At 35.9% G+C, this 15926-nt stretch overlaps 1 protein-coding gene across 3 annotated transcripts in view; it reads right to left on the bottom strand.

Annotated features, from left to right (window-relative positions):
- LOC145675792 (uncharacterized) overlaps positions 1–1802 on the bottom strand; it is a 105980-nt gene extending 104178 nt beyond the window's left edge. The window contains exon 1 of one of the 3 annotated variants that reach the window (XR_014129215.1): positions 958–1802. The gene's annotated coding sequence lies outside the window, so the exon portion shown is untranslated. The remainder of the gene's footprint in view (positions 1–957) is intronic. The other 2 variants (XR_014129214.1, XM_081746494.1) reach the window with 2 other exon arrangements.
- Between the last annotated feature and the right edge of the window lie 14124 nt (positions 1803–15926).

Below are 15926 nucleotides of genomic sequence, written 5' to 3'. Positions count from 1 at the left end.
TGCGAGTAAATATGTTAGGGACATTTGGTATAGAAAGTCCACAAACTTTTACACCGCTAAGCAGTTTAAATTTACATGTTAGTGAATGTTCTAAACTTGACCCTACCACTGATATAGTAAACACATTAATTACTTATGTTATAAAGAAATTAAGTTATGTAACTGTCACAAGATACTTAGACTTTCGAAAAATTCGTAAGTTTGCCAGTGTAAGTAATGGCCTATATACAGAATGTTGATTAAAGTACACTGTGCTTTGTTACTGTGTACTATTAAATCACTAATTTAAAAAGATTATTTACAATATTTACGGTGTTACAAAAATTCTGCAACAACGCCTGGCACATGTATACACACGTAAAGAAGAAAATAAGTCCTAAATAACACAGGTCCGGAAAATACAGTACTAACGAAACATCCTGGGATGCAACCCTCATTTTGATAATATTATATTTTAAATGTAAATGTATTTACAGCTACAAAGATTCCGCTATTCAATATTTGATTCTTCTTCAGAGAGCGAAATTCAAATCAGAGACTACGACAACATGTATTACTAACGGTTATTCGATGCGTATTGGTACACAACTCTGTCTACAGAATTTCTAGTTAACTTTACAAACTGGTTCGTTTTCATCATTTTTAAATTAGTATTTTGCTACTTTGTAGTCCAAATAGAAATGGGAATTAAAAAATCAATAATAATCGTAAATTATATTAGTTTTATAAAGTACAGTCAACGATTTTTATTCTTTTAATCTCCAAATTATTTAAAACATAAATCATAATAAATGAAAATAAATTCCTTCCCGTGTTTTATATACCAGGGAAACCACCCGGAAATATACCCATTGCCCATCACTAGGTAACAGTAGTACTGGTAGGAACGGGTTATAAGCACTCCAGTGGTTGGTTGGGTTCTGCTCTCGATATAAAATGGGCAAATTAAATACTTACCCAAATTTTTCTGTGCATTTTACAACCTATGGATCCGTTCCGTACAGTAAAACAAAAGTTCCTCTCCGCAGTAAAGTCCACCCGCAACCTCATACAGCACCGCTTGCAACATAAAAACAAAATACACACACTGTTGCCAGGTCTGGATATTAAAAAGTAGGGAGGTCATGCTCCAAAGGTATCGGATTTGAACTATTTGTAGCCCAAATGTAAAAATGAATTTAATTTGCAGCTATACATTTTTACGAATCATATATATCCTTATCGATTTGGAATACATAGAGTTGGAATTATGTCAGATATCTGGGTTGGCCGGTTGTGTTTTAATGCAAACTCCATACTACCTCGGGAGTAGTAGAACTGCAATGTGCAATGAACTGGGTAGACGATGTTAAAAATGAGCAACTCTCTGATTTCCTAACTGACATGTTTGCTTAACTGAGTTTTGTGGGCTCTGAAATACACTTTACAAAGTAAACAGTATGTCGTTTCACTGTTATTCCTCACTTCTTTAATTCAATGGCTAAATTCTTTATCTGGGATCCATGAATTTTGGAAGTTTTTATTGTAACTCTACTTAGGCCTACTCCTTATGTTAATAAGCATAATAGAGTAACAATTAAATTTGTGATTTTCACGTTTACACAGGAACAGCGTCGGTGATAGCCGGGCTTACTTTAGCAACAAGCTTACTAGGAGAGGGTCTCCTAGACGCAGAGTGCCAGTACCATCTAAATTATTTGAATGTGCAATGAAGTGGATACATTCAGATATAGTTTGCGTCAAGACAACGCTAATCCAAACAATAATCTGCTACCAGTCGGATGTCACTACCATCCACATATAATGCGACTCAGCTAAAATTATTTACACAGTCCCAGTTCTAGTTTACCTACTTCTCATGAGATGTCGCCATGGTCTCTATTCCATAATTTTTGCCTTCAGTGTTGCTACTTCAGTGTTTGAAACACGTTCAGTTATTTAGTTCATCAGCATACGCGTATGTGCAATTGAACTAGATAGATATGTGAGGTGATTTTTTTTCCAAAGCTCGACCTGAACTTCTTCTACACGAATATATAATTGTTTAATTATTAGTAAACTATAATAACAAGTCAAGTAAATACTTATGCGAAATTCTTGTTTGTACACAAATAGTTTCGATGCCAGTGCCAACAGAAAATTGCTTTCTTCTAAATCGTAGCAACCACCATCATATTCGATTAAACCATAAATTGCCCCATCGTTTGTTTAAATTATTTTGTATATAAATAATAATTTCATTTGTAATTTGGAAATGTTTCAATGGCTTGCACCGACTTCGATTTAAAATAAATAAATAAATAAATAAATAAATAAAAAGTTAGTTGTAAAATATACTAGATTGGTTTCCTTTTTCCCTCTACTTTTATAAAGCTTAATAAATTATAGTATTGACACGGAATAGATAGTCATAATGTGCATTTTAGAAAAGCGTCTGATTTCAAATAATCAGCAAACTTATTTTAATATATTAATAATTTTGTAAATGAAATGAAATCTTTAAGTTTTACGTCCCACGAATATTTCCGCTAGGGTGATTAAAGGAAACGGTGATGATGAAAAATGAAGGAAATGGTGGAATCAAAAAAGTGTGAGAAAATGGGAGAACCACGAGAAAAGCCCTGCGGTCCACAAAAATAAGCTTAGTGATGGGTAAATTCCCGGGAAGATATTTTTTGGGAAGATTCCCAAAATGGGAATTTTTCTGGGAATTTATGTACAATCTTAAATAAAATTGCATTCTATTTCTATATTATGGTTTCAAAGTTAAGTTCGTTTTTTTTTTTTTAATCACAGTAGCTAGGCCTATATTATTAGTTGTCTCCAGGCCCGTATTCAGGGGGGTCTAGCACTACTAAATTCTGGCTGCCTAAATTTTGCTCCTACTTTTTTGCGATATTCTATTCCGATGTTGTTTTATGGTTTCATACGTTAAATTACGTAACCAACATTAAATTTAGAGAGCATTGCCGAGCAAGCGTTAGCGATTGAAGGCGGATTATAGCCCCGCAGGGCACTTGTTTTCTTTCTTCGTTACCAACAATTCACTTTCTTTTCTCACATAAATCACTTCGACTTACCTTTACGGTTTGTACAAATCCCCTACTGCCCTTAAAAAAAATGTGTTCGATACTTTCTTGACTGCTTGAACACTACTATCAATTCATTTCTTCAGTAAATCATCCTCCTTTCGGCTATTTTTGGTCCCCCAATACTAAACAATTACTTTACTTTTTAGTGCAAATGGAAATGGAACTTAAAAAATCATACAATTAGTTATATAAAGCACTGTCAAAGAATTTAAAATTTTTTAACCTTCAAATTCTAACCTAGAAGTAAATCATAAAATATTAAAATAATGTAATTAGTCATACGGTTCTTGTAATTTGGAAGATAAAGTAAAGAAATGGAAATATATTCCTTCCCGGGAATTTATAGGCCAGGGAAAAACCCGGAAATATTCCCATTTTTTTAAATTCCTTCCCAACGGAAATATTCCCACTGTCCATCACTAAATATGCTCACATGGCGGAATCTCTGATCGAACCATAGTAGTAATCGCCCCACTTGGCCTCACTTTGGACTTTGACCCCGACCTTTGTGACGTCATAGGTCAAAGGTCAATGACCTTGGCCCGGGGTCAATGACCTAGGGGTACCTAGGACCACCCCCTCTAAATTTTGGCAGGGGTACCATGGCCCACCCCCTAAATTTTGGCAGGGGTACCTAGGACCACCCCCCTTAAATTTTGGAAATTGCCAAATCTAAAAATTTGGTATGGTAGCCTAGGACCATAGTATGTACCTCTATCAGTATTAGGGGTCTATGTCGTTCCCTTTTATGGGTAAAAAATTGCCAAAAATTCAAATTTCGGAGGTTTTTGACCTAATTTATCCCCTTTGATGAGGTGTTATTACCCTATATAGTTATATGGGCGTATACAGGGGTCCATTACCTCTCATAAGACATGGGTATATTAATGCACCCATTGAAAAATTTGGGAGGGGTACGTTGGCCCACCCCTTAAATTTTGGAAATTGCCAAATCTAAAATTTGGTATGGTAGCCTAGGACCATAGTATGTACCTCTATCAGTATTGGGTGTCTATGTCGTTCCCTTTCATGGGTAAAAAATTGCCAAAAATTGAAATTTCGGAGGTTTTTGACCTAATTTATCCCCTTGGATGAGGTGTTATTACCCTATATAGTTATATGGGCGTATACAGGGGTCCATTACCTTTTATAAGACATGGGTATATTAATGCATCCATTGAAAAATTTGGGAGGGGTACCTTGGCCCACCCCTTAAATTTTGGAAATTGCCCAATTTAAACATTTGGTATTATAGTATAGGACCCTAATATGTATTATGATAAATTTGGGTGGTCTACCTCATTCCCTTCTAGGGGTACAAAATTGCCAAAACTATAAACGTAAGCAATACGTTGTACCACGTGTTTGGTTTTCGACCTAATTTATCTCCTTGGATGAGGTCCTATTACCTTATATGATTATATGGTCATGTATAGGGGTCCATTACCTATCATAAGACATAGGTACATTTGTGCACCCCGGGAGGGGTACCTCGGCCCACCCCTTTAATTTTGGAAATTGCCCAATTTAAACATTTGGTATTATAGTATAGGACACTAATATAGATCACTATAAATTTGGGTGGTCCACCTCGTTCCCTTTTAGGGGTACAAAATTGCCAAAATTTTAGTACAACCACGTGTTTGGTATTTGGTACATTTTATCCCCCTTTGATGAGGTTCTATTACCTTATATGGTTATATGGTCATGTATAGGGGTTCATTATCTATCATAAGACATAGGTACATTGGTGCACCCCGGGAGGGGTACCTTGGCCCACCCCTTAAATTTTGGAAATTGCCCAATTTAAACATTTGGTATTATAGTACAGGTCCTCAATATGTATCATGATAAATTTGGATGGTCTACATCGTTCCCTTTTAGGGGTACAAAAATTGCCAAAATATAAACGTTGTACCACGTGTTTGTTTTTTGGTCCATTTTATCCCCTTTGATGAGATCCTATGATTACAAGGGGTCCATATCCTATCATAAGACATGGGTATATTGTTGCATCCTTCTTAAATTTTGGCAATGGGGGTCCACTGAAATTGTCCAATTGAAGCATAGTACAGGACCTCAATATGTTTCGGTGGTCCTATTTTCAAATTTTTAAGTACAACCACGTGTTCGCTTACTGACTCAATTTATTCTATTTGATAAAGTTATAAGGTATGGACGGTATCTCCTTTCAATTTGGTAGTACCCTTCGGGTGTAGTACGGTCACGTGATCAATGATTTGGTTTTGATGCGCGACGAGGTCCCTGGTCAATGTTCTCTAGGAAAGATTCTTGGCATTTAAAACTTTTTTTTCAACTTTTAAACTAAAAAAAATGAAAACAAAAATTGAAACGAAAAAATTTCGAAACAAAAATGTTCAAACAAAAAAATTTTAAACAAAAAATTCGAACATTTTTTAAACTTAAATTTCAAACAAAAAGTTTTTTTAGTTTGAAACAAAAAAATTTTAAACAAAAAATTTGGAAACGAAAAATTTCAAAACAAAAATTTCGAACAAAAAAATTTAAACAAAAAATTTTGCAACAAAAAAATTAAAAATTTTCAAACGAAAAAATTTCAAACAAAATTTTGAAAACAAAAATTTCAAAACAAAAATTTTCAACAAAAAAAATTGAAACGAAACATTTTCAAACAAAAAATTTTGAAAGAATAAATTTACAAACAAAAAATTTCAAACAAAAATTTGAAAAAAATTTGAAAAAAAAAATTTTCAACAAAATTTTTGAAACAAAAATTTCAAAACAAATTTGAAACGAAAAATTTTCAAATAGAATTTAAATCAAACAGTGATCAGCTTTCACGGTTAACCGTTAAACTTTATCCGGTTTTTAACTATTCGAATAACAAATAAACGGTTTTCAACTATTCGATTAACAAATAAACGGTTTTCAACTACTCGATAAACAGATGAACGGTTTTAACCTTTTCACACCAGTGAGTGCAAGAATTTACAAACTAAAACAAAAAAATTTGTACTCGCTTTAAATACGCATCATTTTTGAAACAAGGTGTTAGTGTTCATCATGGATACACAGTGGAAACATCCATTTACCTGTATTCTCGCAGGGCCTAGTGGGTGTGGATAAACGTATTTTGTGAAGCGATTACTGTCACATCTCCCAACCATGATCAATGCAAAATTTCGTAAGATATACTGGTATTATGCAGAATGGCAAGACGTGTATGCAACATTGCCAGTTGCAGTAGAATTTCACGAAGGACTTCCACGAATGAAAGATTTTCAGCCTCAAGATGGACCACATTTGATTATTATTGATGACCATATGCGAGAAGTGAATAGTGATATTGTTGATATGTTCACAAAAGGATCACATCATCGAAATATTAGTGTGATTTTTATAACACAAAATGTATTTCATCAAAGTAAAGCAAATAGAAATATGAGTTTAAATTGTTCGTATTTGGTGTTGTTTAAAAATCCACGTGACAAGTCACAAATCAAGCATATGAGTTATCAAATCATGCCTGAGCATCCACTGTTTCTACAAGAAAGTTATGCAGACGCAACAAGAAATCCACATGGTTATTTACTGATGGATCTTAAACAAGATACACCCGATGAAATGCGATTTCGCACAAATATTTTTCCCGACGATTTGCATCATTATGTTTACGTACCAACAAAACATGTTTAAATTATTGTGCATGCGAAAAGAATGACTTAGTCTGTCACGATGTCTCCTACAGTGAAACACGCTGATCTGCTACGTGCTCTGCACAAAGCTAAACCAAGATTGCGTAAAGCTATTATTGCCAATGCAGACGCTTCATTAATTCATAGTATTTGTGAATGTTGTTATAATGTTTTAAAAGGCAATGTTCCACTGACAAGTGCGCAGAAGTCAAGATTAAAGCGTTACAAGAACACGCTCCGCTATCTCGTAGACAATACAAAATCATTGGATAAAAAGAAGAAACATTTAGCCGTACAACAAGGAGGATTCTTACCTGCATTACTTGCACCTATTGTAGGAAGTGTGTTATCCAGTATTTTGTTTAAACAATAAACATCATGGAACATAGCAAGAAGATGGTTTTAGTGCCACCAGAAATGCTTCAACGAATGCATGCATCATCATCCCGTGTGAGTGAAAATCGAGAATCTAATCTCGATCGTGAAATGCAATCCATATTGAATACATCGTATCCAAGTGATGAAGAAAAATGGAATCAGTACAATAGAATATTACAGAAATATCTTTATGTGATACGTAAACAAGAAGAACCAATACCACTTACAATTACATCAATGAAACCTGATGGTGACGTCCCGAATGTTGACGATAGCACGAAACAAGAAATTTTAGCCGCAATACCACAAATGTATCGTAAGAAAGCCGAACTACTATTCCGTCGTTTAAAACAAGATGACGCAATTACGTGGGATCATAAAGGAACAGTGTACATCAACGATAATAAACTACAGGGATCCAATATTGTAGATTTAATGTGTGATGTGACTCGACCGAGGAAACATTCTAATCCTCAAGGCTGGGAATTGTTTTGCAACTACCTTGCATCGTCAAACACACCTCAAGAATTGATTGGTAATCCACGAAGATTAAACTATATTGTCAAGCATAATAGTACAACAGCATCTGAAGGATCTGCACCACCAAAACCGGCACCTGAATTATTTTCTTCCGGAGAAGAAGAAGAAGAAGAAGATGATGATGATGTTTTAGAAGTCCGACCAAAAAGAAAACGTATTATTCCACAATGGTCAACGTACAAACCATGAACAAAAAGTTGAAATCCATTTATTACAATCCAGCACATCCTGCATCGTTTTCTACTGCAAAGAAATTATGGCAAGCCACAGGAAAATCTATACCTCTAGCCAAAATAAAACTTTGGTTAAACAAACAACCTACCTACACGTTACACCGTCCTGTGCGTCGTCGTTTCCGTAGAGATTTTTATCTTGTCAACAATATTGATGATCAATGGGAATGTGATTTAAATGATTTACAATCACTTCAAAACTATAATGACAATTACCGCTATATTCTTACAGTGATTGATGTGTTTAGTCGGTACGGGTGGGCTGTACCACTAAAATCAAAAAGTGCCGAGGATATAGTGAATGCATTTGAAATGATTTTCCAGGAGAGGAAACCAATTGTACTACGTAGTGATCAAGGAACTGAATTTACCAACAAGACAGTACAAAAGTTTCTCAGGAAACACAATGTGCAACATGTTACAACAAAGGATCCAGATATTAAAGCCAGCATCGCAGAAAGATTTAATCAGACATTGAAACATCGTATGTGGAAATACTTTACCAAATATCAAACATACAATTACATCAAAGTATTGCCTTTACTTGTAAAAGCATACAATGAAAGTCGGCATTCCAGTATTAAAATGGCACCTGCAAACGTTTCTCAGGACAATTTACTGGAGGTGTGGCATAACTTATACGACAAAAAGCTACAACGTTCAAAACAAGATACGGATTTATCTGTTGGTGATACTGTTCGTATAAGTAAAACAAAACGTATCTTTGACAAGGGTTACCTCGAGAACTGGACTTGGGAAATATTCAGAGTAAAAGCCATTGTACCAAGAAACCCACCAGTGTATCGACTAGAGGATTTAAATCATCAACTCATCGATGGTGTTTTCTACAGAGAAGAATTACAACCAGTGCCGCTCCCTTCGACGTTCCTCATCGATAAAATATTACGTACAAGAACAAAAGGTCGCAGAAAGGAGTATCTCGTCCAGTGGAAAGGATATCCTTCCTCATTCAATTCGTGGATCCCTGCAATTTCATTGAAGAAGAAGAAGAATGGAACCTGATCAAGATTTTTACGTTACACTTCCCAGTAATAGTTCCATGGATTATTTTCCAGAAAATACATTGACTTCATATATTACGAAATTACAACGACGTGTAGAGTTTCGCCAGAAATGGGATGTGGCAATTGTAGAGATTCATTATCCACATTCTTTGCTGAACATTAACAGTAAAAACAATAAAATATATTACAAATCATCAAGTAGTAATGATCAAGAACCGTGGAAGGTTGTAACGATCCCTGTACGCTATTATAACAATATACGGGATCTTATTCATGCAATTAATATACATCATAAAGAAACCAATTTATTTATATCTCATGACGCAACTAATAATATATGCCTCATAAGACATCCCAAAAAGGAAATCCATACTTCTGTACAAATTTCACCAAGTGTTAGTTTAATGCTTGGATTTGAACCAAAAAGTGATTTAAAAGATATGGAAAAGGGACAATATACACCGGATGTACGATTAGGCTTACCATCACAAATGTACGTCTATTGTGACATTATTGAATCTGTCATTGTTGGAGATACAATGGTACCCTTGCTACGAATTGTCAACATGGATCCTGTGAATCATACTTTTGGAAGTCATGCAGTGCAAATCTTTAATCCTGCACATTATGTTCCGGTGGAAAAAATGAATTTTGAGCAAATACAAATCGATATAAGGGATAGCACAGGTCATCCTATGCCATTCACCTTTGGAACGGTGTCTACAAAACTACATTTCCGTCGTCGTCGTCATGACTGATCCGTATTTGCAATACTACCAAAAACAAGCGTTATCCGGTATCGGCAACGTCTATGTGGGAAGTCCCTATCAAGCAGGTCATGGCATTGGAAGTTTCCTTGGTGGCTTATTTCGTTCAGTGTTACCACTTGTGAAGCAAGGAGCTAAAACTGTAGGAAAAGAATTACTAAAATCAGGTGCCAATATGATTAATGATGTTGTGATCTCGAATCAACCGCTGGAAGAATCGTTTCATCAACGGATGCAAGAGGCAAAAACAAATTTACAAGAAAAGGCTAAAAATAAGTTGAAAACTATGCTGGGAAGTGGATATCATAAACGAAAATGGGATGACTGCTCTCAGTTTGAGGTTGACCTTCCAACGATCAACAACACCATCAATCCTACAAAGAGACGTAAATTATCACATAAGAAGGAGAAGAAATCATTGGCATCGTCACCAGATATTTTTGATTAATTCAACGATGGCTTTCTTACATCATCAATCCTGTGAATGTGTAAAAAGTGAATTGGACATTTTTTCAACGTTGCCCACGCAAACCAGTGTTCTGGACAATCGTATTATTGGCTACAAACCAATTAGTTCAATAGCTGAAAATTCACCAATAGAATTTGTAGTGAGTGGTAGCAGTGATGAATACATTGATTTGCCACAAACCTTATTGTACATCCAAGCACAAATTGTGAAACCAGATGGTTCCTCCTTCATCAATACGGATAAAGCAATTGCACCTGTCAATGATTTTCTAAATGCTATGTTTAGTGAAGTACAAATCTACTTGAACAATAAACTGATTTCATTTCCGTCACATAATCATCCATATCGTTCGTACCTGGAAAAACTGCTCAATTATAGTGATGGAGCTAAAAATACACATTTACAAACAGCAATGTGGTATCAAGATACGGCTGGTCATATGAACGCAACCACAAGTGAGAACAAAGGATTTCAACAACGCTATGAACTGACAAAACAAAGTATGAAATTCGATATGATTGGACATCTTCATTGTGACATTTTTAATCAAGATAAATTTTTAATTCATGGAGTGGAATTACGTGTGAAACTTATTCCTGCAAAACCAAACTTTTGTCTCATGGCCGGTGAAAGTGGTGTCAATGCAAAAATCAATATTCTAGATGCATCGTTGCAGGTGAAAAAAGTCAGCATCAGCCCTAGTGTTAAATTGGCACACAATAAAATTTTACAATCTACACCGGCAAAGTATCCTCTGACAAGGGTTCAAATGAAATCATTTATCATCCCGAAGGATATACAATCCAAAACTATTGATAACCTGTTTATGGGAACATTGCCAAATCGTATTATTGTAGGATTTACATCGAATGAAGCATCCAGTGGAACTATTACCACCAATCCATTTGAATTTCAACATCTAAACATTAATTTCTTTACATTGTACGTGGATGGTAAAGCTGTACCTTCAAAACCATTGCAACCCAACTTTGAAGAAAATCTCTACATTTCATCGTACCACACATTGTTCTCAGGCTCTGGCATACATTTTACCAATACTGGAAATACAATTTCAAGAGCCGACTACAAGAATGGATATACACTGTTTGTATTTGACCTAACTCCCGATTCTTCTGCTGGAGATTGTCACTATTGGAATTTACAACGACATGGCGCCATCCGATTGGAAGTTCATTTCCAAGAGAAATTAGCAGCACCTGCAAACTGTATTGTGTATGGAGAGTTTTCCTCACTCCTAGAGATCGACCACCAGCGCAACATTATCCTGGACTTTTAAATTACAAGGTACGTATACGTTATGTATCATTTCCATTCACGATGTTGAATACATTACAATTAGCTAGTGCTTTACACGGTAGTCCATTATTCAGAAATCATTTTACCGGGGTATTTGCAAGCGATGAGTTACCCTCACGGATTTCTCTTCCTCTGGCAATCATTGTAAATACAGATCCATCCACAAAACTAGGAAACCATTGGATTGCAATTTATATTGACCATCGCGGTGTTGGAGAATATTTTGACAGCTATGGCCTTCCTCCTTATGTACCACATGTTGCATTCTTAAAACTTCATTGTATGTACTATAAATATAATAATAGCCAAATGCAAAGTCTTGGTTCATCCGTATGTGGCTATTATGCTTATTTTTATTTGTGCTGTAAAGCCCAAGGAAAATCTCTGCGTGAAATTCAATATTTGTTCACAACAGTACCTACGGTTAATGATCGTAGACTGCTGCAATATACCTTCCAGGTAATTTTATCATATTTATCATTGTAAGTGTATTTGTTTAATCATCATCTATTTCTATACTAATCATCTTTTTCCTCGTTCTTTTTTACAGAATTCACAATACGAAGCTTTGCAAACGGGTGCTATGCTGCAAAACATGGAAACAAATCATTACAATCAAGAAGAGGAGGCGGTCTAATGAAGAAACCCAGCTCAATATACAAACATTGTCAATAAGAAAGAAAAAGAAGAAACCAAAAAAATGAATAAAATACAATTTATACTTATTTATGTGTTTTTATTGTCCATTCCATATACAACGTTATCAGATTCTCCTAAAGAACTGTGCGATATAAGACGAGAACCCTGGACAAAGTTTCCACCTAATTCCTAAAGAACATTGACCAGGGACCTCGTCGCGCATCAAAACCAAATCATTGATCACGTGACCGTACTACACCCGAAGGGTACTACCAAATTGAAAGGAGATACCGTCCATACCTTATAACTTTATCAAATAGGATACATTGAGTCAGTAAGCGAACACGTGGTTGCACTTAAAAATTTGACAATAGGACCACCGAAACATATTGAGGTCCTGTACTATGCTTCAATTGGACAATTTCAGTGGACCCCCATTGCCAAAATTTAAGAACGGTGCAACAATATACCCATGTCTTATGATAGGATATGGACCTCTTGTAATCATAGGATCTCATCAAAGGGGATAAAATGGACCAAAAAAAACAAACACGTGGTACAACGTTTATATTTTGGCAATTTTTGTACCCCTAAAAGGGAACGATGTAGACCATCCAAATTTATCATGATACATATTGAGGACCTGTACTATAATACCAAATGTTTAAATTGGGCAATTTCCAAAATTTAAGGGGTGGGCCAAGGTACCCCTCCCGGGGTGCACCAATGTACCTATGTCTTATGATAGATAATGAACCCCTATACATGACCATATAACCATATAAGGTAATAGAACCTCATCAAAGGGGGATAAAATGTACCAAATACCAAACACGTGGTTGTACTAAAATTTTGGCAATTTTGTACCCCTAAAAGGGAACGAGGTGGACCACCCAAATTTATAGTGATCTATATTAGTGTCCTATACTATAATACCAAATGTTTAAATTGGGCAATTTCCAAAATTAAAGGGGTGGGCCGAGGTACCCCTCCCGGGGTGCACAAATGTACCTATGTCTTATGATAGGTAATGGACCCCTATACATGACCATATAATCATATAAGGTAATAGGACCTCATCCAAGGAGATAAATTAGGTCGAAAACCAAACACGTGGTACAACGTATTGCTTACGTTTATAGTTTTGGCAATTTTGTACCCCTAGAAGGGAATGAGGTAGACCACCCAAATTTATCATAATACATATTAGGGTCCTATACTATAATACCAAATGTTTAAATTGGGCAATTTCCAAAATTTAAGGGGTGGGCCAAGGTACCCCTCCCAAATTTTTCAATGGATGCATTAATATACCCATGTCTTATAAAAGGTAATGGACCCCTGTATACGCCCATATAACTATATAGGGTAATAACACCTCATCCAAGGGGATAAATTAGGTCAAAAACCTCCGAAATTTCAATTTTTGGCAATTTTTTACCCATGAAAGGGAACGACATAGACACCCAATACTGATAGAGGTACATACTATGGTCCTAGGCTACCATACCAAATTTTAGATTTGGCAATTTCCAAAATTTAAGGGGTGGGCCAACGTACCCCTCCCAAATTTTTCAATGGGTGCATTAATATACCCATGTCTTATGAGAGGTAATGGACCCCTGTATACGCCCATATAACTATATAGGGTAATAACACCTCATCAAAGGGGATAAATTAGGTCAAAAACCTCCGAAATTTGAATTTTTGGCAATTTTTTACCCATAAAAGGGAACGACATAGACCCCCAATACTGATAGAGGTACATACTATGGTCCTAGGCTACCATACCAAATTTTTAGATTTGGCAATTTCCAAAATTTAAGGGGGGTGGTCCTAGGTACCTCTGCCAAAATTTAGGGGGTGGGCCATGGTACCCCTGCCAAAATTTAGAGGGGGTGGTCCTAGGTACCCCTAGGTCATTGACCCCGGGCCAAGGTCATTGACCTTTGACCTATGACGTCACAAAGGTCGGGGTCAAAGTCGAAAGTGAGGCCAAGTGGGGCGATTACTACTACCATTCACTCCTTGCACCACAGATAAACGCTCTACCACTGACCTTGTTTTTAAAGGACATAAAATATTGAGTAGGTTCATTAAAATGAGGGATGAAAATGTACACATAGGGTGAATTTTGGTATTACATACTGCAAAATATCTCCAAAAAAAAAAGCATCAGACGAAAAAATGTACGAAATAAAATTTATATTTTGCAGGCAGAAATTTCTCTATGCTCTCTCATCACCGAAGCTATATAAAATACAGAGAGACCATTTAACTTGGAATTTGAACCACTGTAGTGGGTTCAAATCAGAGCCGGATTTAGCATTTTGGCGCCTCTAGGCCCAATAATTTTTTCCGCCCTCTAGTCGGGTTAAAGTTACTTTCCTAAAAACCTTTACTAAAAAATTGTATCAGGCCTATATGTTAATTACTTAAACACCACTCCACGATGCAATTTTATCATTGCAAGTTTTTTGAGGAATTTACTTGGTTCTGGGCTTAACAAAATATCGTTAGTGTATTAACAAAAGATTGGTGAACTTTACCAACAATTATTTGTTTCAATGAACTTCAAAATCAGAATGCTTTATTAGCCTAATTTTTAAAATCATTTCAGAAAATATGTTAAGTTATGGCTATTTATTTTTATTTCTAGATTTTTAATTTTTTTTCTCTCGGCCTTGCGCCCCCTGGGAGCTTGCGCCCATAGGCCCGGGCCTACCGGGTCTATTGGGAAATCCGGCCCTGGTTCAAATGTCAATATTTTGCACCGGGAATCGAATATTTCGTATGTAGACGTTACTTTATTTGTTAGTTACAAATTTTACTTTAAATAAGTTATATATATACCATTCGACGTACCTTATGGGATTTCCAACTTGAGTTATTGTTCGGTTCATTTATCTTCAAAAGGTTTCAAGATATTTTATTGGAAATTGTAATGGTTCATACTTTGGAGCCGCCACTGATGTGACTTCCCTTCGAGCCGCCACTGGATGACGTTCCTTGGAACATACTTCTGCGCTGGTTTGACGGCTTAGAAAACACCTCCCCCAGAAATATGAACGAGTCTATTTAACCCAATCAAGTTGAATATAAATGAATAAAAATTGTTATATAAAATACTTATTATGGACATGAAAAGAAAGAAGAAATAATTAAATAATGTATGTTGTGAACAGAAATAATATTGGATTATGTGAATTGAAGTAATAAGAGTTTGTAGCTATGACGATGTGACAACAAAGCGTTTCTTCCCTGCCTCGTGGCTCCGTAGGTAGTGGGAGGTCAGTTGTGACCTGTCGCTGCTTCCGCTGGGTGTTGCTGCGAGTGACTGCCGTTCGTTTTTGCTTTGAGTATTGCTATTGAGGAATGGCCGAGTCCAGGAGGGATTTTGTTGAAGGAACCTGTCGTTGTTTGTTGGTTGTTGGTTCTGTATTTCTTTCCTGAATTTATTAACATTGGGCACAGACAGAGAAGGAAATAGGAGGGTGAGCAGATTGCGGATAATTAAAGGTAAGAAACCAGTTTTGTTAACTTCCTTTTCTATCCTTTCTGTGTCTTTGTGACAGTTAATGTATGTGTTCGGTTGTGTTATTTGTTCCATTTGGTTGATCAGTCTAATTTGTAAAAGAAATCGAACTCGGATCTGTTTCTGTAATTTGAAAGAAAGTAAAATTCCAGAAATTGCAAGACAAGCTTTAAGAAAGAGTAACGTATTCAACTATTTAAGTAATCATTACTTAAGTTATTAGCGTATGCGGTTTATTGCTGCCTCGTTTCTAT

The sequence above is a fragment of the Thermobia domestica genome, chromosome 18, assembly GCF_964235325.1.
Source record: "Thermobia domestica chromosome 18, izTheDome1.hap1.1, whole genome shotgun sequence".
NCBI classification, from domain to species: domain Eukaryota; kingdom Metazoa; phylum Arthropoda; class Insecta; order Zygentoma; family Lepismatidae; genus Thermobia; species Thermobia domestica.
The sequence above is the reverse complement of the archived record's forward strand: the minus strand, read 5'-3'. Positions and strand labels throughout refer to the sequence as shown.